The 25,087-nt window shown below is 56.2% G+C and overlaps 1 protein-coding gene across 1 annotated transcript in view; it reads left to right on the top strand.

The window, feature by feature from the left end:
* Nucleotides 1-3,013: 3,013 nt before the first annotated feature.
* Nucleotides 3,014-25,087, top strand: part of SPSB1 (splA/ryanodine receptor domain and SOCS box containing 1) — a 58,504-nt gene continuing 36,430 nt past the window's right edge. The window contains exon 1 of the mRNA XM_081143718.1: nucleotides 3,014-3,177. The gene's annotated coding sequence lies outside the window, so the exon portion shown is untranslated. The remainder of the gene's footprint in view (nucleotides 3,178-25,087) is intronic.

Genomic DNA, 25,087 nt, shown 5'->3' with positions numbered 1-25,087 from the left:
TTATCGATCCCATGCTTTTCTTTCTTTTTTTTTACTTTTTCTTATATATTTTTAAACATATCTTTATTGATTTCAGAGAGAGGAAGGGAGAGGGGGAGAGAAAGAGAAAAACGTCAATGATGAGCGAGTCATTGATTGGCTGCCTCCTACACGACCCCTGCTGGGGATTGAGCCCGCAATCTGACTATGTGCCCTGACCGGGAATCGAACCGCGATCTCCTGGATCCTAGGTCGATGCTTGACCACTGAGCTATGCCCGGCTGGGCTGGGTCCCATGCTTTTCTAGGAAACCTCTTTTTATTATTGTCAATAATAATATGTAAAATGTGTCTATTATCTTGAAATTCCTCAAAACCCTCTGATTTCATTCTAACACAATCCCCTGCACATGTGGTTCTCAATTAATATTTGTTGAATGACTTCCCCTCGCCCCCCAAATTTGGGAAACATGTAGAGCTATTCTACAGATGAGGAAAGTGAGTCTCAGAGAGGTTAATTAACTTGCTTAAGGTCACACAGCTGCTGAATGGCAGAGCTGAGGTTTGGGTTAGGCTTTTCTAGTTCCAAATCCCTTGCCAGTTCACTCCAATCAGTAAAAGGACTTGGAGAAAATGGAGTCCCTAAAGTTTCTGAAGGCAGCAGGATTCTGATCTTTGGTCCCAAAGGGTGCAAAGGTCATCTCTGGACAGACTTTTCATCATCAGAAAAAGCAGCTGATGTTCATTTGTTACCTTATAATTTCTCTCCGTCATTTTCCTGAGACAGATTAGAGACATGAGCAAATTGCACTGATGCAAGTGATGAAATGTGGGTGGGGGTGGGGGTGGCACCACCAGGGGCCCAGAGTCACTCCCCCCCTTCCTTCTCACCCTTGTGGAACACAGACACTTAGTTGAAGACTTGAGTCAGTCTGCAAATTCCTGGTTGGTGTTTATCAGCTGATGTCACTACATTGCAAGATTATGTATCTTTTAACAAACAATGGTATCAGCACTGATATGGTGAGCATACAGGGACACAATCTGGTCTCCTTGATTGCCCAATACTGCTCCATGCGGCTGCATGTCTCTGCTGAATGACCAGCTCCCCAGCATCCTCCGGCCCACCTGCCCAGTGTCCTGGAGGAGAGGAAGGCCCCCAGGGATTCCTCTGGGAAATTTAGGTCAGCAGGATCTAATTACCTGAGTGGATCAGTGCTGGGGTTTCAAGATTAATGGTGCAGGAGGGAGGGGTGGGAGTGCTGAGGACCTCAAATTGGGAACCATCTGTCAGGGTTCCTATCGAAGGTGGGGTCTCTGGCCCCAAATGAACAGACCCTGGCACTTGAATTATGTCCACAAAATCTGCTTCAGTCTGTTCTAGAAGGTGTCCTCAGGAGAAGAAGGCCACCCCACGAGAGGACAGCACCTGATGAGAGGGCCGCACACTCTGTGCATAACAACACGTCAATCATGGTTACTCCTTTGGGGGAGACAAATGAAGCGCAGAGGCGGCTGTGCTTTTTCAAGGCTAGACTCGGGGGTATACCAGTGATCTGGAAAGACCTCTGCCATCCCTATGTTCTCCTACGTGCCATAACATCCTGGGGCAAGAACACTTCTCGAATTACAAAGCGGCTAAAGGGAATCGTGTGCCCTTTTAAATTCCAAGTGCCCCTGGGTTGCTGACAGTGGCTGCCCACCTGACTAGCCTGGGTTCAACATCCCTAGACCGCTTGAACCAGGAGTGCCAGCTGAGAGGCCAGAATGCCCGCTCAGGCCCGCCCTGCCCATCGCAGCCAGTTGAGGCACAATGCTCTTTACATTCAAAACAAAGCAAAACGGATTTACAGCACAATGAGGCGGGAAGGCATCAGACTTTGGAAGCTAAGGGAGCCTACTTGGGCTCCAAGCTTTGCTAGGCCAGGGCCTCTGGCCACGGACTGCTTCCCGGTCTTTACAGTGAGTTCAACAGGTTCTGGTCAAGATGAAATAACTAGGAACCACATTGTTGATAACAGCTTCTCCAATAATGCAAATCCCCCCTGTCCTTCAATGGTCACTACACACAGCGAGGGGTGGAGGAATGTAAGATTTTGTTCTTAAAACAGTAATTTTTAAAAACTTCCCAGTTTTAGGGTGCAAGTGGCTGCTATTTAGGGGACAGGGGGAGGAAAATTCCTTTGATGAGCTAGAGCCACTGGACACCATATGGAGAAGTCCTCAGAGGTGGAGACCTCCCAGGCAGGCGCTGGCTCATTCATTCATTCATCCATCCATTCATTCATTCATTCATTGCTAATCGTGCATGGTATGCCTGGAACCAGCAGGTGCTGGGATGCCCAGGTGCCGAGACCCTGGGGTCTGAGAGTCCTGAGACCCCTGCCCCTTGAGGGTACAGAAACGGAAATGCGTCCAGTAGGGCGGGGGAGTTCCTGGTGTATCCGCAGGCCCACAAACTCCTCTCGGGCGCCCCAGAATTACGGAACTTTAAACTGCTGGGAATTTCAGATGAGGCAAGCAAGGCCTTGCTCCGAGGTTATTGAAACAACCCTCGCACTCCCTAGAGACCGTAAAAATTATTATTAGTAAGAGCCCCCTCCTCCCGGGGCCTGGCACTGCCGCGGTCCTTCGGGTGTTGCAACCCCGGCCTCTGGCCCAGCGGAGGCAGCCCGGCGTTTCCCAAAGACGCCTCCGGGGGGGACCGACGCTCCGGCGCCGCCCCATCGCCCGCTCCGCCGCTGCCCCCGCGCCCCGGGGCCTCCGGGCGGGGCGAGGAGGGGGCGCGGGCCGGCGCGGGCGGGCGCGGGGCGCGCAGGGCGCTGCCGGACCCGCGCTGGGACCGCCCCGCGCCCGCGCCCGCGCCCCGCGCCCCTCCGCCGCCGGAGCTGCGCGCAGCGGCCCGCACGCCGGAGCCCGGGGCCGGGGCGGGGCCGGGGCGGGCGGGGGCGGGGTCAGGCCGGGCCGGCCCCGCCCCCGGCGCCTTTCTCGTTTTTCACTTTAAAGCCTCCGGTCGCTTTTTCTTCTGTGCACAGAAGTCGCGCTCGGGCAGCCCGCGCGCTCGCAGCAGGAACCAGGCTCCAGGCGCTGGCGCCGGGGCCGCGGGGAGGAGGCGACTGCGCTCCCTGCGGCGGGCGCGGCCCGGGCGCCCCGAGCCTCTCGGCCGCCGAGAGCGGGCGGCGGCGGCCTCCCCGGCGCGGTAGGCAGGGCCGGGCTCGGGGCCGGGCGGTGCGGGGCCGGGCGCGGGGGCGCGGGGGCGCGCCCGGGGGACCGAGCGGCTGGGCGCGGGGACCGCGGGGGGCGCCGCGGGGGCCGTCGGGGGCGCGGGCAGCGTCTGTCGCCCGGGGTCCCGGGAGAGGGGGTCGGGCGCCGCCCAGCGCCGCTGCCGAGGCTGCAGCTGCAGCCACGGGTCCCACCTGCAGGGGCGAGACGGGGCCGGGGTCCCGCGGCCGGGCGGCCGGGCTGAGCCCCGCCGGCTGCAGACCAGGTGACGCGGCCCAGGGCGCGCGGTGGCCCCGCCGACTTCGAGGTGCCGGGGGCGCCAGCACCTCCGTCCCCGCGCCGTTCCCGCGGCCGACGCGGGGCTGCCGACCTGCTCCTCTCGCTCCGCAAAGTTAGTTTCGCTTTTCCCGCCGGTCGGGGCCCCGCATCTGCAGCGCGGCGGGACCGGCCCCCTCGCTGTTCCCCCCGCCGGCCGGGAGCGCCTCCCCCGGGGAGCCCGCCGGGCGACACCGGGCGGCGCCACCCTCCCCGCCTCCCCGGAGCCGCCGCGGCTTCTCCTGGCAACCAAGGGAGAGCCCAGGGTTAGGTCAGGAAATCGATTAAAACGGAAAAACCAGAGCAGCCCGGGTCCGCTGGTGGAACCGTGGGATGGGTCACCCTTCGCCCCGGAGTGTGTGGGGGGGGCTTGGTAATTGTCCTGTTCAAGTTCAGGGTAAAGGCTCCCGGCGATGTTAATGGCCCTGCTTCGCCTGCTGTGAGACTGCAAGTTGCGTGTGTGAGTGAGGGTGGTGTGTGCCTGAGTGTGTGATGTCTGTGTGAGTGTGTCTGTGTGAGCTCGTCTGTGTGGGTGGGTGTGAACAGGGGTGTAAATGTGTGTGGGGGTGTATATGTGTGTGTCTGAGGTAGGAGTGTGTTTCTGTGTAGCTGTCTCTCTGAACGTGTGTCTCTGAGTGCATGCATGTGAGTGTATCTCTGTGGGGTGATTGTGTGTCTCTGAGTGCATCCGTGTGAGTATGTGTGTGAGTGCATCCGTGTGAGTATGTGTGTGAGTGCATCCGTGTGAGTGTGTGTGTGTGTGTCTCGAGTGCATCTGTGACTGTGTCTATGTGTGTGTGTCTCTGAGTGCATCCGTGTGAGTATGTGTGTGTGAGTGTGTGTGTGTCTCGAATGCATCTGTGACTGTGTCTATGTGTGTGTGTCTCTGAGTGCATCCGTGTGAGTATGTGTGTGTGAGTGCATCTGTGTGAATGTGTGTCTGTGGGGTGAGTGTGTGTGTGCCGTCCATGGTCACCTCGCAGTGGGACCTCTGGTTCCTGACCGTGGGCCGTGCTGGACCCCATTCTCTGGACTAGGGGAGCCCTGCTGGTACCAGCTGAGGAGGGCGCCGGGGCCGCTCCCGCCCTCTCTCTTTCTCTGAAAATGAACTGTGTGCTTTGGGGGTGAGTTGGCAGGGGCTGCTTCCTGAGTGAGTAATATTTAATTAAACACTCCAGCCGGTAGCATCAGAAACTGGTCATGAGTTGAGTTTTAACAGGTGTTGATGGTAAAAGCACCATCCCAGTGACTAAGGTTTGGTGTCCTTGGAGGAATTCTCTCCTGGGGCAGGAGAGGGAAGGGGGCCCGCACCTCACCCCTGGTTGTGGGGTATGAGGAGAACAGCGAGGAAGGAAGGGGGCGGCTGCCCCTCCCGGCTCTGCCCTGTCCCTTCCTCCCTCTCCCACTCCGGGGGTGGGAAGCGTGGGATTAAGTTTAGGGGCAGAGGCTTGCTTCGAGGAGCTGGGAAACCCCTATCTTACTTACAGGGCATCTTTCCTAGCAGAGGCCCAGAGAGGGTGGCTGACTTACGCAAAGTGCACAGCCAGGGCTATGGACCGAGTCTTCAGAATCCTAGTTGTTGCCATTGGTTACTGTCCCCCATGCTGAGGTCATGGGCCAGGCACTCATGTCTCCCCAGCTGTAAAGTGATGGGCTGGATTAGATCATTTTCAGCACTTCTCTTGTTCTCTTACTGCTTTTTCTTCTGCAGGGAGTGCTGCACCCAATAGATGGAGAGAGAGAGGATGTGTGTGTGCACGTGCGTGTGCGTGTGCGCACAGATGGGTGCGTGGAGTGGCCTAATGCAATAACTTTACAGATCATTCTTTTCTTTCCCAGAGAAGCACAGAGACAAAAAAGCAGTGGCACCTTGACTGCAGTGGCTCTGACAGCCATGAGCAGGGACAGGCGTGGCTTCAGGGAGGTCAAGGGTCAGGGGAGAGTCAGTGGGTTCTAGGGGTTCCAGGGCTCTCAGGAGGGAGAGGTCCTGCCAGGGGCATGGGTGATGTCACTTTGGAGCTGGGTGAGGCTACATTCCTTGGGCTGCTCCAGCCAGGCTGAAACCACCCTTCAGCTGGCTCTCCAGGGCTGCCTCTTAGAACTCGAACGCCCCCTGGGGAATCTGCACAGATGTTTAATTTCTCCTGGGGATCAGGGAAGCGGGGTGCGGTCCAGCTGGTGGAGGCCAGCTCTGCCCCCTGCTCACCGAGGACAGTGGATGCTGTGCTCCCTGTGCTCTGCCTGGACCCATGTGCCCACCCCTCCTCCTGGGGGAGCAGAGACTTGCCTGCTGATACATTTTCATATTGAGCCAAACCTCTGATTCCTACCGTGTTCATGAGTTTAGTCTGAGAATTTCACATCAATTCTTCTCAAGAAATAGGTTGTGTGTGCGTGAATCAGTTTATCTTTTTGTCCCTGAAAAGTTTACAATTGAGCATCTTTGTCTGACCAAAGCACAGGGTAGGTATGGGTGTGCCTCCATCTACCCAGGGGTGCATAATGCCTTGTGGGTCCTTCCCCACAAGCCTGACCCACAAAATCCAGACTTACAGGGACTTTTCTTTTGGACTTTCAACCTAGCTCTCACCCTTGTCCCATTACCTGGTAGCATTCCTCCCACCTAAAAGTAAAAGCCCTGCTCGTAGCCAGATGCCAGGCACTGTGCTTCATGGATGTGGCCTTGCTGCTGCTGATAGTGCTGATGGTGGGAAACGGTGTGATAGTGCGTGCCAGTACCAGCCTCTGACCTGAGTCCTTGACACATTTGCCCTGTTTTCTCCTAAGAACCCTGGGCGCCACAGTTTCCCCCACTGTCCACCTTCTCCTGAGGCTGGAAGGGCCACGTGACTCGGCCACGGTCTCGCCACCACCACTGAGTGGTGGAGCAAAACCCTTAACCCCAAGTTTGGCGCCCAAGCCCTTAACTGGCGCACTATGCCACTTCTATCGACCTGACCTTTTTTTCCAGAAGTATGTAATTTTTTAAATGAAAAATGTTATTATTATGGGAATTTTCAAACATATACTCAAGTTGAGAGAAGAGTATATAAGTTTCCCTCACCAGCTTCCAATGTCCACACATACACACATGCACACACTCATGCTGTGTCATTATGAAGCCAATCTCAGACATGATGTCAGGTCATCTGTCACTACTCCCAAGAAGCATTTAGGGGAAGCATCAAGTCTCAAAGAGGGGACTGTGACTCCAACAGATGGCAAGTCAGGATAAGCTTACCTTTCCTGACATGCTGTTGAGGGACCTTCCTGGCTGAAAAATCGCTCACTGGGGACCTCTCTTGTCGTCCCCACCACCACCCGTTGCCTGAGAGCCTTTGAGAATATGAAACAAGTATTTTAAAAGTTCTACTCATTGCTCCACATTACAAACAATTGAATGTGCTGGTCATGAGACAAACCAGGTCGACCACAGGCTCAGGCCAACCCTAAGGCACAACCCGGCTTTGCCCCCATGGCAGCCGGGCTTGTGCAACACAGGCCTGGGGATGTGGAAATGGTTTGTCACAAGCTCTGGACCCGACTGACCTAAACTCCAGCTTAACCGGCTTGAATTCACCGTCTGGGCGATGGGGGTGGGGGGGTGGGGGGGAGCATCTGCGGCCTGCCGGTACCTGGGAGAATGAGGGCTGCAGTGGGTGATTTGGGCTGAGACTACGGGCATATGAGATGGAAATGCCGCAGAGCAGGATTCTAGGGCCTACCTGGTGACAGGGTCTGGGCGGCCGCGCCAACTCTGAGCAGCCCTTGCCAGTCAGGCCTCTGGTGGCCACACACAGCTGCTGGCTCTGCTTTTGGGCCTCTGATTATTAAAAATGCTTCCTTGTGTTACATTGCATCTGCTTCCTGCCGGTTGGGACTGAGGCTGGTGGCGTTTTCAAGGTGAAATCGGCAGGTTTGGTAATTAGTTGGATTTGGGTGTGAAAAGGGGTGAAGAATTGCAGATGTCCGTGAGGTTCCCCGCTAGTGTGGGGGTCACAGTGGATGATGACCCCATAGAGGGGGTGGGACTAGGGGTATGGAGGTGCCTTGAACCTGTCCAGGTGGAAATGGCTTATGTGATGTGTCCCGACCACAGCAAGGCCTGGGGCTCAAGAGAGAGGCCCGGGCTGGAGACAGGAGCCTTCTTTCAGAGGGATGAATGCCATCAGCCGCAGAGCATTTGGCATGAGGCGAGGCGTGCCCAGGATGGAACCCTCATTCCTGGCACTGTCATCTAGAGACCTGTGCACCAGTGTCCTTAGGCCTAGTTCTCCGGCTAGGGCCCAGCTGTCCGGGGACAGACATCTCTGACAAGCGGGGTGTGTGCTGAGGTCTCCGAGGTGGGCGCCAGGGTGCCCAAGAGCCACCTGGGAAGCCTCTCTGGTTTAGGGGTTTTATACTTCCCTCTCTGTCTAAAATCATGACAACATACGCATACCATCAAATTTACCATTTTAACCGTTTTTAAGTGTACAGTTCATTGGCCTTAAGCACATTCACACTGCTGTGCCACCATCACCACCATCCATCTCCAGAACTCTTCTCATCTGGTAAAACTGAACCCCGACACCCATTCCCCTCCCCCAGCCCCTGGCACCCACCGTCCTCCTTCCTGTCTCTGAGTGTGACTCCACGAGGTCCCTCAGAGAAGTAGAGTCATGCAGGACTGTTCTGCCGTGACTGGCTGGTTTCTCTTGGCATGATGTCCTCAAGGTGCATGTGTGAGAATGTCCTTCCTTGTTAAGACTGGATTGTATTGCATGGTATGGATGGGCCGCGTTTCCTTTGTTGGTTTAGCCACCCGCAGACGCTTGGTCTCTGGTTTTTTATTGTGCTCCCTGAGCTAAGGGCTCCAGGGAGGGGTCTCATAGTGTGCCCTCGGGGTGCTTGTGAGGATGACGGGGCTCTGATGGTGCAAATACTACGTCATTTTACATTAGGGAGTTGAGCATCTGTGGATTTTGGTATTGGGGGGTGCAGTCCTGGAACCAATGCCTTGCAAATACAGAGGGACAACTGGACATTCACAGTGTTGTCCCACCACCTGTCTAGTTCCAAAACATTTTCATCACCCCGAAAGGAAACCCTGTGCCCATTAAGCAGTCACTCGCCGTGTTCCTGCCCCAGCCCCTGCAACCACCAGTCTGCTTTCAGTCTGCAGATTTGCCTGCCCTGGACATTTCCCATGAATGGAATCAGCCCCCCTGTGACTGTCGCCTGGCTTCAGGCTGCAGTGTCCCCCAGAAGGAAGCTGGATTTCTCTCCCTGGTTTACTTGAGGGCCGCTGGAAGGTGTGAGCAGCTTGGGTCAGGCCGCTTGTCTCAAACAGTCTCTGAGAACTGCGGACACCCGCCTGCCTCTCGTCTTCACTGCCGCGAGACACCCAGCCCGTCCTCTTGTAGTTAGCGAGCTTTCTCATTGTTTTTCACTTTTTCCAGTGATCTTTTAAAAAGTGAACACCTGGAAGCCCTGCCTGGGTGGCTCAGTTAGCTAGAGCATCGTCCTGATACGCCAAGGTTGTGGGTTCGATCTCCAGTCAGGGCACCTACAGGAAGCACCCAGTGAATGTATAAATAAGTGGAACAGCAAATTGATGTCTCTTTCTCTCTCCCCCCCTTCTTCCTCTCTCTAAAATCAATCAAAAAAAATTTTTTATATATGAATACCTGGCAATGTCAACTCCCTTCTTAAAGCTCATCAGCAGTGACCATTGCTCTTAGGGTAAATTCCCAAACCTGTGACATGACCTGAATTCAGGTCATGACCTCGTCCCAAGCTCCCTTTGTGCAGCACCCCCCACCCCCCAATCTCTAGCAGGAATGCCACGTGTCCTGCATGGACCAGCTCTGAGGCTGGGGTCTGTAATGTGTGGAGCTCCTCCCCGGGGGCACCGGAGGTGGGTGTTTCCAGGACTGCTCTCTGATGGTGTGGCACTTTGGTGACACTTTGCAGTCCTCTCGGCCTGTCTGGGGCCAGAGCGTCAGCATCAGCCAATCACGTTCCCTTCTTTCCTCCCAGTGTTTTCTCAGACCCGTCGGGCCCTGATGCGGGTAGACTGTCTCTGAGTCATTTGAGGTTTGACCTAGCGCTTCCTGCTGGTCTCCGAGGCAGTGATGCCCTGACTAGTGTGAACCAGCAGTTGTGCCATTTGCTCTCTGCCTGCCCTTGGCTGGTCACCGGCACTCTAGTGGGTCCTGGTCCGGGGGCCCCCAGAGCCGTGGTACCGTGACTGCGGGTTGGGGCAGCTTGTAGAATGGAGACTGACGGGTTGTCCCAGGCCTGGGAGAACACCTGAGCTGTCACCCTGTGAGGAACATCGGCCCCTTGGGCATTGGAGGCTCCTGACATTGTTTTCCTGCCTTTTCCCTCCCGCTCTGGGGCTGACGTTTGGTTCTTGACTCGCATCTGCTCTCAGCACGATTCTGCCAGAAACAGCCTTAACGTTTGTGGAGCGCCTCCCGCGGGCCATGCCCAGGGCTCGCCCTGGGGCTGGATTTCTGATCCTTCCAGCAGCCCTGTGAGACAGGTATTATTACCTCGCCGTTTATGGAGGAAAAGGGAGCTTCAGAGGCCCCTAAGTAGCTGGAGGTGACACGGCTGCGTGGATGATGGAGGTTGGCCCCATCCCACAGCCTGTGTTCTTTCTACTCTAAATATTGGACGCAGTGGCATTGTTTATTTGGCACTTACTGTTTGCCAGGCCTGACTGTGGAGGTGTGTGGAGCAGCCTACGCCCTGAGAGTCGGCGATGGAGCGGGTGGAGTCGACAGGGGCGTGCAGGCAACGTTAGCTCACTGCCAGGTGTGCTGGGTGGGCACAGAGGACCTCATGCGACTGTTCAGGAGGGTTTGTTCTAGGCTGGAGGTTTTCATGGTGAGAGGCAGGAAGGATCACTGGAAGGTTGCCATATGGCAGGAGGGACTCGAATGCAAGGCCCAGGGGTTGTCAGTCGGCACAAGGTGTCCTTGCCTCCCTCTCCTACCCCATTCACCCCAAAAGTTGCTCCTAAGAGGCATGGATAAACTAGAAATTTTTGTCTCCATCTGCCTGTGCCTCCTTCGTTAAACACTCTGGCTGTCTCCCTTAGCAGCCCCAATTCAGCTCTCCAGACTTTTTGCCTGGACTCTCTGGGGGCTTTCCCTGCAGATCAGTAACCGTCTGCTTGGTGATTTGGCTGCAGGTCTGACCGAGGCTGAGGTTTCTGGCTGGGGTGGTGCCACACTGTGGCTCTTTCCAGGAGCAGGGGTGCTGGGGAGTGTCTGTGATGGCCCTGCACCCACTTTGGGAAGGCCACGCAGGAAATGGGCCATGCTGGTGGGTCTGCCTCTTAGGTCGATCCCAGGGAGCCTCAAGCAACCCCAAGGTTAAACACAAGATTCAGGATAGGGTGAGTTTTGTGCAAGGCGAGTCCTTGAGGGCACGTCCATGGATTTCTGCAGGATGAGCCTCTGGATAGATCAGGAGGACCTGGGAATCAGAATCTCAATGGTTTAATCACTCTGAAGATGGAGGCGGGGAGACCCGTGAGAGTTTATGCTTCTCAGTTTGGAGATTTTAAGAAGCTATAATGAGAAAGTTCGCCTTGCATGTGCGAAGCTTGGAAAATCATCCTGAGGGCCAACCCGGTGTGAAATGTGTTCTAATTATGTGAAATTACATGGAAATGTCAGGATCCCTTGCACAAAACTTCCTGTCTTTGGAAAGGTGTGATATTCAAAAAGGTAGGTTCCCCCTCCTTCCAGTTGCATCCTATTGGGCCAATTTCGAACCATTTTGTGTGAACAGCTCCCCTCCCCGCCCCCCCACCCCGCCTGCCCTCCAGGGTCCCAGAAAGCCGGTCCCCCTCACTATCGAGTCACACTCAGGGGTGTCTAGACAGCTCAGGGTAGAGGTTTTTTTTTTAATTCCTTCATCATTCAGCCAATATTCCGTGAATGCCCGCTCTGTCTGGGCCGTCACGGTGCCTGCGCCGAGCCGCCCAGACAGCACCGACCCGGGAGGCCATGTCTGAGCTGAGTCCTGAACCATGGCTGGGGTTCCTCCCCCACCCCAGGGGGTGTCTCACCACCACTGAGGTTTTGCTTTGCTGTAGTGTTTACATGTATTTTTTTAATGGAAAATTTTGAGCACATGCAAGAGCAGAGACCTGTATGGTGAGCCGCACCCCGCGCAATGGGTGGCACTCCTCGCCTGTCTCATCAGGGTCCACAGACACAGCTCCTTTCTGGAAAGATCGGGCTTAGGATGGCATCAAAGTCTCAGAAGGGGTCAGTTGAGGCTCTTGTGCTTCGGGGGTTTCAAACCATGCTCTGGTTTCCTGGGCAGCTCTGACAGGGGCACCAAGCTTCCTGGGAATGCCAGCTTGCAGGGCTGGCTGGGCCCTGGGAAGATGCCTCATCCCTGGTCCCTCCAGGATGGGGAGACAGGCCATTGGAACCAGGGCAGTCTAACTTTGATCTTTTTTTTTTGAGGGGGCTAGAGTTCTGTATAAGGCTCAATTTGGGGGAGAAATCGTTTGAACTGCTAAAAGTTTTGGGATCAGTTTCCTAGAGGCAGATTGGGGGTGGTCTCCTCCCGCCCCCTCCTGCCTCTGCCCTCTCCCCAGAACTCTTCAGTAACTGGCAGGAATAAAGGTGAAAACCGGGGTAAACTGGCAGCACCCAGGATGGTTCCGCCGGAGCTGCTGGGTGCCGGGCACCATGCGGCTTTACCCACCAGGTTTGGGGGTTTGGGGTGTGATCTGCGTTTTCTTCCTGGGAAGGTGGGTTTGGAGCATCCATGGGGAATTTTCTGCTGCAGCTGAACCACGTTTCAATCCCAGCCAGATAAAATAGCTGTGTTTAGACAAAGGAGAAACGTAGGGCTGGCTTTCTCTCCCGAGGCTGGAGAGTCAGGACGCACTGAGACAGAGCAGCCCTCGCCATGACCCAGTGTTTGTCTTGGTGTAGCTGTTTCCCCCGGATTTTTTATTAGGCCAAGCAGGTAGGGCCCGACCTTTCCGGGTGGTGTAGCAGTGGGATGCTCTCTCGAGGCTCGGAGTGTATACAGCAGGAGCTGATGTAGGATTCATGTCTAGCAGTGTAATTCACATGTCACCTGTTGTAAATGCCCATGTGGGTGATTTTTAGTAACTGTGTGTAGCCGAGCAGCTGTCAACGCCATGAGAATTCATTTCTCCTCAATACTTAAGCCTGCTGTGCAGGCGGGGCCCGGGGTCAGGGAGCACAGCTTTCCCGAGTCCCCTAAGTGCTGGGAACCATGCGGGCAGGTGTAATGATGGAGGTTTCTTGGGGAGCAGCTCACGAGCTGCATTTTGTGGGGATTGCACTATTTTGTACCTGTCATCACATTGAAGCAGGACAGTTTGGGAGAGCACCTATTGAATGGAGGCATTGCAGGTGGAGGGTGTAAAGTTAAGTGACAGGTGACAGTGCGTGCCGATTGTCTCAAGCTGGCTCCAAGGCCATGGTGTCCCCCGCCTTTTCCTCCTGGATTTAGACCAGTTCACTTAAGATTTATTGAGCAGTTGCTATGTGCTGGTCACTATTTCCATGCATTAGCTTATTTATCGCTGCAAAGAAGCCTGTTGTGTAGGGTTTATGATGCCCATTTTGCAGATGGGAAAACTGAAGCACAAAAGTCAAATAACTGGTCTGGGATCACACAGCCGAGAAATCAAGCTGGATGCAGACCCGGTCTGTGCTAGGCTCTGAGTCACTGGCCCACGCAGTCTCTGAGCATGGCGAGGCTCATGATGTGGTGTGTAGGGGGATAGGCCAGTCGCTGGGCTGCTGCATAGGTAAGCTCTGTGACACGGGTGTGCCTGCATGCTGTGGGGGGACGTGCCCTTCTGTGTCTCGGTGGCCGGCCCTTAGCAGGCACTCGGTAGAGGTTGAATGAACGAAGTGTCATTGCCGAGGCAGAGCTGGAGGCTCTGAATCTTGTGTTTTTCCCGTCAGAAGTGACCAAGACAACTTGAAAATGCCCTCGAATGTCCACTTGACATTTACAATATCTCTGCTGGGCTGTGAGTAGATGCTGCCATGTCTCTCCAAATCCTGCCTCCTCTGGCCCCCCAGTAAACAAAAAAGCTGGCCAAACTGGGAAAACTGGGGCTCCCCATTCTGTGAGCAGCTGTCCCGGACCCTCCTGAAGGGGTACTCTGACTCCTGCCTTCCGTGTGTTTCTCTCTGGGGAGATCCAGGGAAGGAGACCCTTTTTTGGTTCATAAGCAAAATGGGGGGGAGGGAAGTTAGAGAAATGAAGGGCAGGACCCCCGACACCTGCTTCTGCTTTGTCTAGTAAACCACATAAAGAATTTCAGAAAATAACTGCTTCATCACGGGGTTTCCCTCAGCCAGACTGGGGTGTAGGTCTTCATACATCGTCTTGTTTCTCCTTAAGAAAAATCAGCCTTAAGCATCAGACTTTAATTACCTTCCCAAGGGACACTTCCTGTGAATAGTTCCAGTGAAAAGTGGCTAATATCATGCTTCTAAATAAAATTAGGGTTTTAAACTGGGTCACAAACTCAGATGCCCCAAGGGGCCGGGAGGAAAGTACAAATGAGCAGTGGGTGGGAGGCTGTAGGGTGGGGGGAGGACTGTGGCAAAGTGGAATCCGAGTGTCCTGTGGGAGGGGTGGCCTCTCTTACCTGGAGGAGTGGCATCTGGTACACTAATGGTGTCCATTTCTCCCCCTCCCCCAAGAGAAGCCAGGAATCCAGATTATTTTAAAATGTTGGCAGATAATTTAGTGGGTTTTTTTGTTTGTTTGTTTTAAAAGAAAGAGTGCAAGTAAAATGTCTGGGCCCTCCGTGTGCAGATGAGGAAGACAAGGTCAAGGAGCCCAGTGGGGTCACAGAGCTTGGAGCTCAGGGCGCTGGGACTAGGCCTGCATCTGCTGGCGCCTGGCCTGGGCTACTTCCCACCTCCCCGTGCTGCGTCCTGGGGAAAGCATGAGGGCTGGGAACTCATTCAGCAAATTCCACTGCACCAAGGGAGACAGACAGAGCTCTGAGGGACAGAGCCCTAAGACAGTGACACCTGCCCGCCTTAGCTCCCTATGGAAGTCAGCATCCATGGCCGCCGGTTGGGTGCCAGCCACAAAGTGCTTCATGTATATGTCTCTGGTGACCCTGACAAGGCACCTGGTAGGTTCTGGTGTGCCCATCTTCCAGATGAGGAAACTGAGACCCAAAGAGGTTCAACTAGCTGGATGGCGTGGATTTATTTCAACGAGGGCCAGATTCCAGAGCCAGGGCATTTAAACTGTCGCATGTTGTGACCAGGGCACTTAGCACTATGCATATTCCACCCTGGACCTGGTGCAAGCGAACTGGCCCTCAGAACAGGCGATGCCTTCTCCTTCTGACCCGTGCCCAGGGCATCCCCTGCAGTTTGGCGCGGAGGTCGGGGCCACCCCACTCCCCTCCTGGATGGGAACCTCGAGAGCACAGAAGCTCCACCTACAGAGGGGCCGCTGCTCCGCTCTCAATGTTGCTGACTAATTCTCTTTGCAAACGGTTCGGTTTCACATGCTCGAGTTTCCAGTAACTACGTGGGTGGATTTGTTTCATTTAAGGGGAAAACAAAACAAAACAAAACACGGAGGGGGTTTTCTTTCCCAAGAAGAGGACTCGCCAATTATGGGTTTTAGTGCGTGCGGCTCCGGGCATCCTGGTGCGGTTCTGCAGCCAGCGGGGCCTCTTGGCAGGCAGGCTCCGAGGTGGAAATCGCTTAGTCATTTGCAAGTGGGGACCCGGTGCAGGAGGTCAGGGAGGTGCAGCGGCCACTGGGCCCTGCGGAGGGAACGGTGGCCCTGTGCTCTTCCCCCTCAGCCTTGCCCAGCAGGGCAGGGCAGGGGGAGCTGGGGGGAGGAGGAAGGTGCCAGATGAGACAGCCAGCCTCGCCTTCCCTGGGCCCGCTCACCTCCCAGGGGACCTGGGCTCGGAAGGAGACACTTGCCAGCTGGCCGGGCCGCCTGCTTCAGGTGAGTTGGAGGTGGCGGTGCACCCAGGCCCACCCAGGCTCGTTAGATTCTGGGGCGGGGGTGACAGGCAGCCTCCAGGGGACAATGGAGGGCTGAGTGTGTGTGTGTGTGTGTGTGTGTGTGTGTGTACACATGTGTCTCCCCACATAGGCTCAGCCGGGTCATGTTAGGCTGGTTTGGGTGGTTATTGGCCAAGCAGAGCAGACTTCGGTGTTGGCAATGGGCAGGGCCCTGGGGCCTCCGCGATGCCAGGCGCCTGGATGCAGGGGGGGACCTGGGGGGCTTGGGCTGTCACCCTTTACCTACACATCTGAGAGCATGTGGGTATCTTAGAGCCCGTGCACCCCTTGGAGCACAGCAGGCAGTCTGTTGTGTGACGTCTCTGGTTTGTGGGTTTCTTCTGTGGACAAGGCCACCCCGGAGACCGTGTTTAGTCTAGGTGTGGTGGCTGGAGCGGTTAGAGCCTGGCTGGGGAGGCGGGTGGAGGTGGCTGGAGTGCTGCTCTGGTGCTTCCTACTTCTGTGACCTGGGCCTCAGTTCCCCATCTGTGAAATGGGGGTGGGTAAGAGTACCTCATGAATCGAAGGGGTAGACATGGGTGAGCTGTCCGGAGTGGCCCTTCCTATAACTGGGGCCTGAGGTTTGAGGGGGACTGAGACCTTCCTTTTGCTTTTCATCCTGCCCGGAGGGAACATGCCTTAGAATTTATAATCTTTAATCCTGGCCTTTGAGAGCCTGCTTCCTGTGCTTTCTGGAAGAGAGAAGGCAAATATACAGTTAACTCTCAAAGAAGATCACTTTAGGCAGAAAGTAGTAGAAGCAGTGAGACCGTTAGAGTTCTGGAGAAGTTCGATGAGGATAGGGTTTACTCTCAGCAAGTGAATCCAGGAAGGCTTCCTGGAAGAAGTGATATTGAGGCTGGACCTTGGGATGTGTAAGAACTAGAAGGGGAGAGGGAAGGGAAGAGTTCTGTCACTGGTGGAAGGACATGTGCGTATGCAAAACCGCCAGAGGCTTTGATGGTACCAGGTGCGTAGTAAGCACTTAATAAAGATCATCGTAAAAATCAATACGACTCCAGGATTTTCAGTTTAGGTATCTGGGAGGAGAGAGAGAGAGAGAGAGAGAGAGAGGAGAGAGAGAGAGAGAGAGAGAGAGAGAGAGAGAGAATGTGTGTGTGTGTGAGATGGAGATTTTCAGGTTACCAGGTAGGAAAAGAGTTTCAAAGTTGTGTGCAGCTTATTTCTTATGGTGAGGGAAACCCTTGGGTTTTTTCAGCCCTGCAGTTCCCCAGGCTCCTTGGGTGGCACTTTTCATTCTTTGACCTTCTATTTGTTCCATATGCTTGCAAGAGCCTCTGTGTGCCAGGCTCTGCCCTGCTCTGGTGTCCTTGTGGGGCACATAGACAGGAAACAAGGACACAGGCGAAGACCTGAGGGGAGTCCGGGCCCTATCATTGCCTCAGTGGGTTTTTAAGGCCAGGCTATTCTGGAACTTCCCGGTGCCCGGGGCCTGCCCTGGAGTGCCCGGGCTGTGTGCAAGGCTATGACTTGCATCCCCCCTGGGAGCCAGGGGAAGCGGGTAGACAGTCTGGGCTCCTTGACGAGCCAGGTGGGACCACAGGAAACAGCTGTACTCACTGTCCCTTTCCCGGCAGGTTGGGGAAACGTCGCGTTTGTTCTGGGAAGCTCCAGCCTGGGAGGGATGGCATTTCCTGTGGCCTGATGCGGGAGGGGCCGGGGGGCTGGGCTGACAGCGGGCGAGGGGTGAAGGTGGACCTGGGCACCCAGAGACCCACCCTTTGCCTCTTGGCTGGGGACACCCTCATGCCTTGGCTGCCACCTCCACTCTGGTCCCTCCCCGGTCTACACTGTCTCTGCTGTCCATTCCCTCTGGCCTCTGCCTCTTTGCTTTTTTCCCCTGCAGTGTAGGCCCTGCCTGAGGCGCAGCATCTTCAGGCTGCGGGGGGGAACAGGAGGCAGGGAACCAGGGCAGCATCCTCTGCCTGTGGCCCACGAGGCCTTCCTGTCAAGTTCTTTTTTGTCCCCAAGGTCACTCCCACCTCCACTCAGGCTTCCAGCATCCTGGGAGAACCATGAGTTTTGCTTCTGGCTTCCTACCCAGATCCTGGAGGATTACTTGGCCTTTTTGAGCCTCAGTTTCCACATCTATATCAATGGGCATGAGACTCATGTTGTAGGGCAGGAGAGGCCAGCTGTAGTGATGAGGACAGTCCCCGGGGCCATGCTCCTCCACCCCCTCCTCGGGACCCGGGACCACTGCTGTTTCCCTCTGAAGTCGAGCTGAGGAGGAATGAAGACGCCTCGGCCAGGGGCTCAGTGAAGTGTGGCTGCTGAGGCGTGGGGAGGGGGCCTTCCCATGGGGCAGCCCCAGGTGTGCACCCGGAGTGGGGAGAGGGCCCCCAGGGGCTGGGAAGGGGCAGAGAGGAAATTGGGTTGGTGTGGCGGGGACAGTGGAGGTGCGGGCTCTGCTGGGGTTTGGGTGGGGGGTGACTTTGGTAGGACCACCTCTTGAAGGGCAGAGCTTCCAAGCACCGTCCAGCCTGGTGGTTAGAGACAGGACCGCCCACTCTGAGTGAGCTCCCAAGTCCACACCCGCTGGTGCTTGGGTGGGAAGCTGCTTCCTGCCTTTCCTGTCTGTGAGCACCCAGCCCCAAACCTCCTGGGAGGCTGGGCCTGGCCTAGGCCGGCCAGCCACCTGCCTCCTGATGCTGGGGTCAGAGGCGGGACACACTCCTCAACAGGGACGGGGACTCATACGTTCAAGGCCATTGAATAGCATGACTTTGGGTGTGGCGGCCAGACTTACCTGCTCAGGACAGGGCCAGAGTCAGATGTCCAGGTTGGTTGGTGTCTTTCTCACTGTTTCTGGTCATTGCCTGCTCCCTCCCCTCCAAACTTAGGTTTTCTCTTTGCCTCCCTCTTAAGTTTTCATAGCAGAACTTCCTTCTGCAAGCATTTCCTGAGCACCCACTATGTGCCAGCCCTGTTCTAGGGTGGGGGTCGCAGCAAGAATAAGACAGGCCACGGTGGGAATTGTCCATTGTCTCTGGGCAGGCTGCCCCCCGTGTGGCAGGTGTGTCTCTGTCCGCCTGCATACCTGCCCCTCCCTCCCCAAGCCAGATGGCTATAACCTCCCCTTGCCTTGCCTTCCCCCTGCCCTGCCTCAGTGGTGTGCAGATGTGGGTGCCCCTGCCCCCATTTGATCGGAAGGTCCTGGAGAGCCCCCTCATCGTTGTGTTCTGGGGTGCACTGTTGCTGGGGCGTTTTATACATAGTGGGTTCGCTGTGTTTCTAGTTTATTCCTTGGTACTCAGGGGAAACATTCACCCACCCGCTCTGTTTGGCAAGTATTTCAGGCAGTGGAGCAGGAGAAATGGATTTGCCCCGCGTCACGAGGGAGGTGGTGATAAGGAGCGGGGGCTGATCCCCATGCTTAGTGCCCTGCAGGGGGCTTATAAGGAATCTGGGGGCTCTGTGGACATCCTGGGGGATGTGCTGGGAGTCACTGAAACCCCCTCCAGGGCAGAGACCTTGGTTATCACTGTCGGGTCCTGGTACCTGCCTAGTGTCGGGGACACATGGGGGCTCAGTGGGGACTGACTGACTGACTGAATGAATGAATGAATGAATGAATGAATGAATGAATTCGCCATCCTCTTCATGACATGGAAAAGTTAGCATCTTTGATCCAAGCAGCTCACGTTCTGTGGTTGTCTGTTGACTGTTTTCACGGGGTCAGGGGCTCTACCTGCCTAGTTTGGCAGCCCCTGAGCCTAGGGCAGTGTCCAGCACACAGTGGGACGGAATCAGCCAGTTGTTTTTCAGCCATCACTTTATCCTGGCTTTAGGATCTGACTGCACCCCTGGGTGGCTGCCCCACTCAGGCTCCCCAGGACCTTCCTTTTGATGGTGCCCTGAAGGTTGGGCTCTGTGTCTCTTGTGTCCTTGTGGGGGACTTTTCATTTTCACCGCTGGTATTTCTGAGGCCGGTTTAGGTGGGACTGGATTATGGGAAAGGTTGATGTGACCGGGAGGGGTCTCCCCCAGGTCCCATTGGAAGACCTTCCCCCCTCTTTTAAAATAGGCGCCTTGCTTCGCCTCTACTCTGATCCTATCTCTGAATTCCTGAGTGTCTGACCCACTGTCCAGGCCAAGGCAGTGGGACTGTGGCTGAAAAAGGCGGTATTGTAATTACAGGTAGTGGAAATGGTCCTGTTTCCCTCTGAATCTTCCCCTCCTGTCCCATCCGTCCCCCACCCCACCCGTGCGCGCACACACACTCACTAAGCTGAAAAAGCTCTTAAACCTTAGTTTAGTCTGCAGAGCTTCGCAGGCAGGGGCCTTAAACATTTACATTCCTTGGGCTTAGCCAATTCTTTGGGATTCCTTTGTGTTGCATTTCTGGGTTAGTGGTGTGTGGAGAGTGAAGCCAGAACTCATTAGGAAGGTCAAGCATGTGTGTGGGGTGAAATCCCAAATATCCTGGATGGCACCGGTGGTCTCCGAGCACCAGGGCCGGTTCTTGGGAGAGGGCAGACCCTGTGCCACTCTGTCTGAACTTGCCCTGACTGCTCCTCCCCGCCTTGGTGTCCGCGAGAGGTGGCTCGGCTCTTCATGTCCTCAGACCCTCAGTGAGCACTCACTATTCAGCCAGAACGGCATAAGAGCCTTTCGAGAAGCTTGTGCACCAGCGAGGGAGGGAGACAGCAGCTCGTGAACGCTGTGTTTCATCCCGTCCTAAGACCCATTGAGAGCAAAGATCATCATTTTTCCATTCGCTGCCCCAGTTGTCACTGCAACGTGCTGTGTCACTACAACTCCAGGACCAGCCTGACAGCCTCGAAGTCAAGTTGTGACTCATGTTGAGTCCTGAGAGACAGGACGGAGGCCTCGGCCTGGCCCTGGGCATCGCCGAGTTCATGGAAGAGGTCCATTCAGCTTCAGCCAGTACCTGGGGGCAGTTTGGGGGCAGAGTGGGGCTGGGGTGTGCAGCAGCAGCGAGAGCAATGCCAATGGGCACCGCTGACTGAGTGCTTGCCACATGTGGCCCCCTTCGGGGCTCTAGCTGTCCATTTACTCACCACAGCCTCTCACCCTGGGGGGAGCAGCCACGATGTGTGTTGGACAAATGGGCACAGGCCTGGGACTAGCACTTGACAGGGATTCAGTACCTGCTCTCCCCAAGCTCCCATCGTGGAAGGGCCTTGATTGGCTCTTTATTAAGGATCCAAATCCCTGGGGCTCAGTCCCGGGGGCCCAAGCTCTTTCTGCTCTGTTTTGGACCCATCTGTGTAGCTTCTTTTTAATGAGCACTCAGCATGTACCAGACCCCGGGATGTGTGTACCAGCATCATCTCATCTTAAAACCATCCCTGTGACACAGATATGGTCATTGTCCTCGTTTTGCAGATAGGGGAACTGAGGCCCAAAAGAATCTCAGGTCATAGCCCAGGAAGGGTCAGAGCTGGGATTTGAACCCAGGGCTCCAAAGCCCGTGCCGGCCCCTTTCACGGGTGTTCAAGTCGCACTTGCTAGCCTCCCCTGCTTTGTATCGTGACTTGACCTGTCGGCAGACAGGATTTGAAAGTCCCGATTTGATGGCTGACTGAGGAGGGGTGTCTCAGTAAGGCCCAGTGTGACCAGCGTTCCTCAAAGCCCTATGAGAACGGCGCTCTTGCGGGTGAGATGTGCTTACAGGGTCCTGTGCCGAGGTCTAGGGAGGCCAGAGCCACCTCTGGTTCCACCGGCTGAAGTTGACAGGACCCCTGGAGGGTCAGGGGGCCAGTGCAAGGCAGAGGGTGGGGAGTCTGTTCGGCCCTGCTCTGGTCACCCCGATGGTCAGCAGGAGGCTGAGGTGCACGGTGCGCCCCTGTGATGGAGGGGAGTGCCGCTCCGGACACCTCAGCCCCCCGGCCCCCCTTCCCTTTGTTGTCTGGCTGCCGCAGACGTCTGGGCTTGCAGGGAGGTTCCTGAATGGGCCTCGGAAAGAGGTCACTCCCTTCCCGTGCCGCCGGCGCTGACCCACATGTGACCTTCCCCGTGGTGACAGTGTCTGGCCGTCACTCTTTGATGCTGGCTGTGGAGGGACAGCAAGTGTCTGGGAGCAGGGTGGCCGCCCCTCCCCTGCTCTGGCCTTCGACCACTGGGCCACCTCGGCAGCGCCTGCCGGCGGTCCCGCCAGCCCCCCCCTGCCATCTTGGAAAGGGGAAACCCACACCGCTGACCCCCTGTCTGAGCGTCCGACCCTTTCCGCCCCATGGAGAGCCCCGGCGGGGCTGGCGGCTTTGACCGTCTGCATGGGCCAGACTAGCGCCTGCTGGGCCAGCGCCGAGGGGGGCTGGCGGCTGGACTCGGCCCCTCTCCGGCCCCAGCCCCTCGGCCTGGCGCGCAGCGGCGGATGTTTCCTCCACAGAACCACTGGGATTTTCCGTTTCCCCCCCAGCTGGCCTGGGAGCTGTCCCTCGGGCCTGTTGGTAGAGATCATGGTGGACCTGGGAAGATGCCCTGTAGCCCAGGCACCGAGGCTCACCCCGAAGGGCCATGCTGTGTCGCCAGTGCACAGATTCAGTGCTGGGCCGTGTTGCCCCCACCCCGGGCCGGGAGCCCTGTCTACAAGGGGGGCCTTAATTCGGGCTTCACCTTCAGTCTCCATGGAATCCACACATGCACAAGCAGAGAAGGGCGAGCGCCAGACCCGCCTTCCTCCAAGGAGGTGGTTCCTGACGCCCCCAGTGTCTGCAGGTGCCGAGAGCCCAAGGTGGGCAGGCTCTGGGGAAGTAGCCCTTGCAGATCCATAAGGCCCCCTGGCTCCCAGCAAGGCAATGTCACGTCTATACCATCGACATCCTGCAGCTGGGCTTCCAGGGGGCAAAGGAACGTTTCTTCTGCTGAGATGCCCACAGATGGCAGGGGCCGTGCCGCACGGGACTGTGGAACCGCGGAACTGCGGGCCTCTTCCCTCCCTCCCTCTCAGTCCCGTCCTCCTGGCGGTCAGTGGGAAATTGGGGGGACTTTTTCTGCAGGAAGAAGAACCAGGATACAGACCCCAAAGAGGGGGTCACATGCAGGCTTGTCACTATCTTCCCTTGGCTGCCTGGAATTGAGCTCCAGATCCCCCCTGGGGTATCCTGGTTGCTCCATTTGTTCCCATTTCTTTTTCTCTAGTTTTTTTAGGCCGTATCTTTTTTGTGTGCCAAAGTAGGGGACCAAATCCCTGGTGAGTGATCACACATTCACGCTTTTCTCAACAAGGTGACGCGTCTGATGCAGCTGGAATGGGCTCCAGGTGGGCAGCACTTTGTTCTTTTTGTCCCTACAGGCAGGAGTGTAGTAGGACTCACAAGGATTTGTTGCATCAATGAATTGTATCCTAATTAGCTGTTGTCACATCAATCGCCTGCCTCGGTGGCAGGTTCCACTTCGATTCCGTTGCTCGGCACGTAGTACGTCCTCTGTGAGGTTTTAATGGAGAACATGGCTTGTGTTCAGTGGGGGGTGCATGTCCCTTGCTGTCCTCTGTGGTGTCTCTTTGTGCCCAGCCTCTGAAGGGTTGGCTGCAGGGCCTCCGGTCCTAGACGCTGTGTACTCGACAGGGGGGCCGGCCTGTGGGGATGGGGCAGAATCAAGACAAAGGCCTGGTTGTGCCCTCGGAGAAAACCCAAACCTGGGTTTCCCTGAGGCTGAAACTCCTGGTGTCGGCTGCCTCGTGTCCATAAAGGGAACTTTGTGTGGCTCCCTGCAGGAGGAGGCGGCACCCAGACTCTCCCTGGGAACGGGCCTGACCACCCGGAGCCACAGCTCACTGCGATGATAACTCCTGTGACCCTTGACCTCTTAGACAGCTGACAGCAGGCCAGACGGTCTTATTTGGGACTAGTCTGCTCTGTGTGCCTCAGGGCCAGCATTGTCTGATCCAGACCAGAGACATTGTTTCTTGGAAAACCGAGTGGGTGGGGCGGTAGGGACAGGCTCAGCACTAGCAGCTGATGGAGCCACCTCTGCCCCCGCTGCTGACTCGGGTTTTTCCAGAGAAGAGTGGCCAGTGCAGGTGGAGAAGGGGTTGGCCGTGCCCTGCGCTCTGGATACTGGCTGGCCAGGCCAACACGCTAGGGACAGCTTGGGGTGTGCAGGAGTGAGCTCTGGCCACACTTGAGGACTGGGTTTTCAGGGAATGAGGAACCCCGAAAGGCAGGCCTGGGGCAGACCTGGGGCAGACGAGTTCCAGATCAGGTCAGGGACAGACAGATGGTCACCTTACCACCCCTTCAGAAAGGTGGTGTAGGGGGGAAAGCCCAAGGCCCTGCTTCTGTGGGGGTGGCATTTCTGTGGAGCTGGACAGTGTGCGAGGTGGCTTCATGGGATGAAAGGAGCTACTCACTCTAACAGGTATTCATTGGGCACCTGCTATGTTCCAGGAGCTGTTTCAGGCCCCTCATGGAATGTATGTTCTTGTAGGGGACAGGTCTTTAGCAAATAGCCAAGTAAACATCATTGGAAAGTGCTGTGGAGAAGAGCTGAGTAGGACACGGGCAGGAATGCTGGGGACAGAGAACAGTTGTCATTTAAAGTAAGGTGGCTGGGAAAGGTGTCAGTGATGAGGCAACCTTTGAGCAGATGCCTGATGGAAATGAGGGAATGGCCAACTGAGTACCCAGGCCCAGTGTACCTGGTACCGGGCAGAGTGCTCAAGAAGTGCAAAGGCCCTGGGGTAGGAGCTTGGCGTGTACCAGAAACAGCCAGAAGGCCAGTGAGGCAGGACAGAGCATGGGAGAGGAGAGAGGCGAAGGGGGTACAGAGGTTGGGCTGTAAGGGCCTATAGGCCACTGTGGGACACCTGCTTTTCACTGAGTGGAACCACTGGGGAGTCGGGGCAGAGGAGGCTGATGCTGGGGACCTGGCAGGGACAGCAGGGTGATGAGGGTGAGCAGGAACTGCCCATAGTCCATGGCTGGGTCTTGGGTAGGTTGAAGGTAGGACCAACAGGGTTTGCTCCTGGATGGGCTTAGATTCCACCCCATCACTCACACACGCCTCAACCATGGAGGCGGGTGCCACCACGAGGCAGGGTTGCTCCCTTTTCCTTCAGCAGCTGTTTATGTGGTTCTTTCTGAGTGCCAGGCTCTGGGCCTGGTGGTGGAGCACCCTGGCCCCTGCCTTCCAGGAGCAGAGACAGGGAAGAAAATCAGCAGTCACAGCGTCTCTCCCAGTTGACCGAGGGGCAGGGCGTGGCTGCTCGGCACATAGGTGAGGATCGGGTGAATGAATGGAAAGCATTCACGGGTATTGAGGGGACACAGAGTAGAGGCATCTAAATGACACTGGGGAGAGGTCAGGAAGGCACTCCAGAGGGACCTTGAGTCCAGGGTCAGAGTCTCCATGGGAAAAAGCCTGATAAGAAAGCCGAGAGTTCCAAGGGGAGGACACAGCATGAGTGAAAGAGTGAAGTCTTTAAAAAGCTCGGCTTCCAGTCCGGCAGGACTTTTCCAGGTGTACGGGGACAGGAAACCCAATCCCAACAGCCTTAAACAAGCGGCTGGTTTGCCGAACTGTAAGCAG

This window comes from Miniopterus schreibersii (assembly GCF_964146895.1).
Source record: "Miniopterus schreibersii genome assembly, chromosome: 8".
Classification (NCBI taxonomy): Eukaryota; Metazoa; Chordata; class Mammalia; order Chiroptera; family Miniopteridae; genus Miniopterus; species Miniopterus schreibersii.
This window is presented reverse-complemented; position numbering and strand designations above follow the sequence as displayed.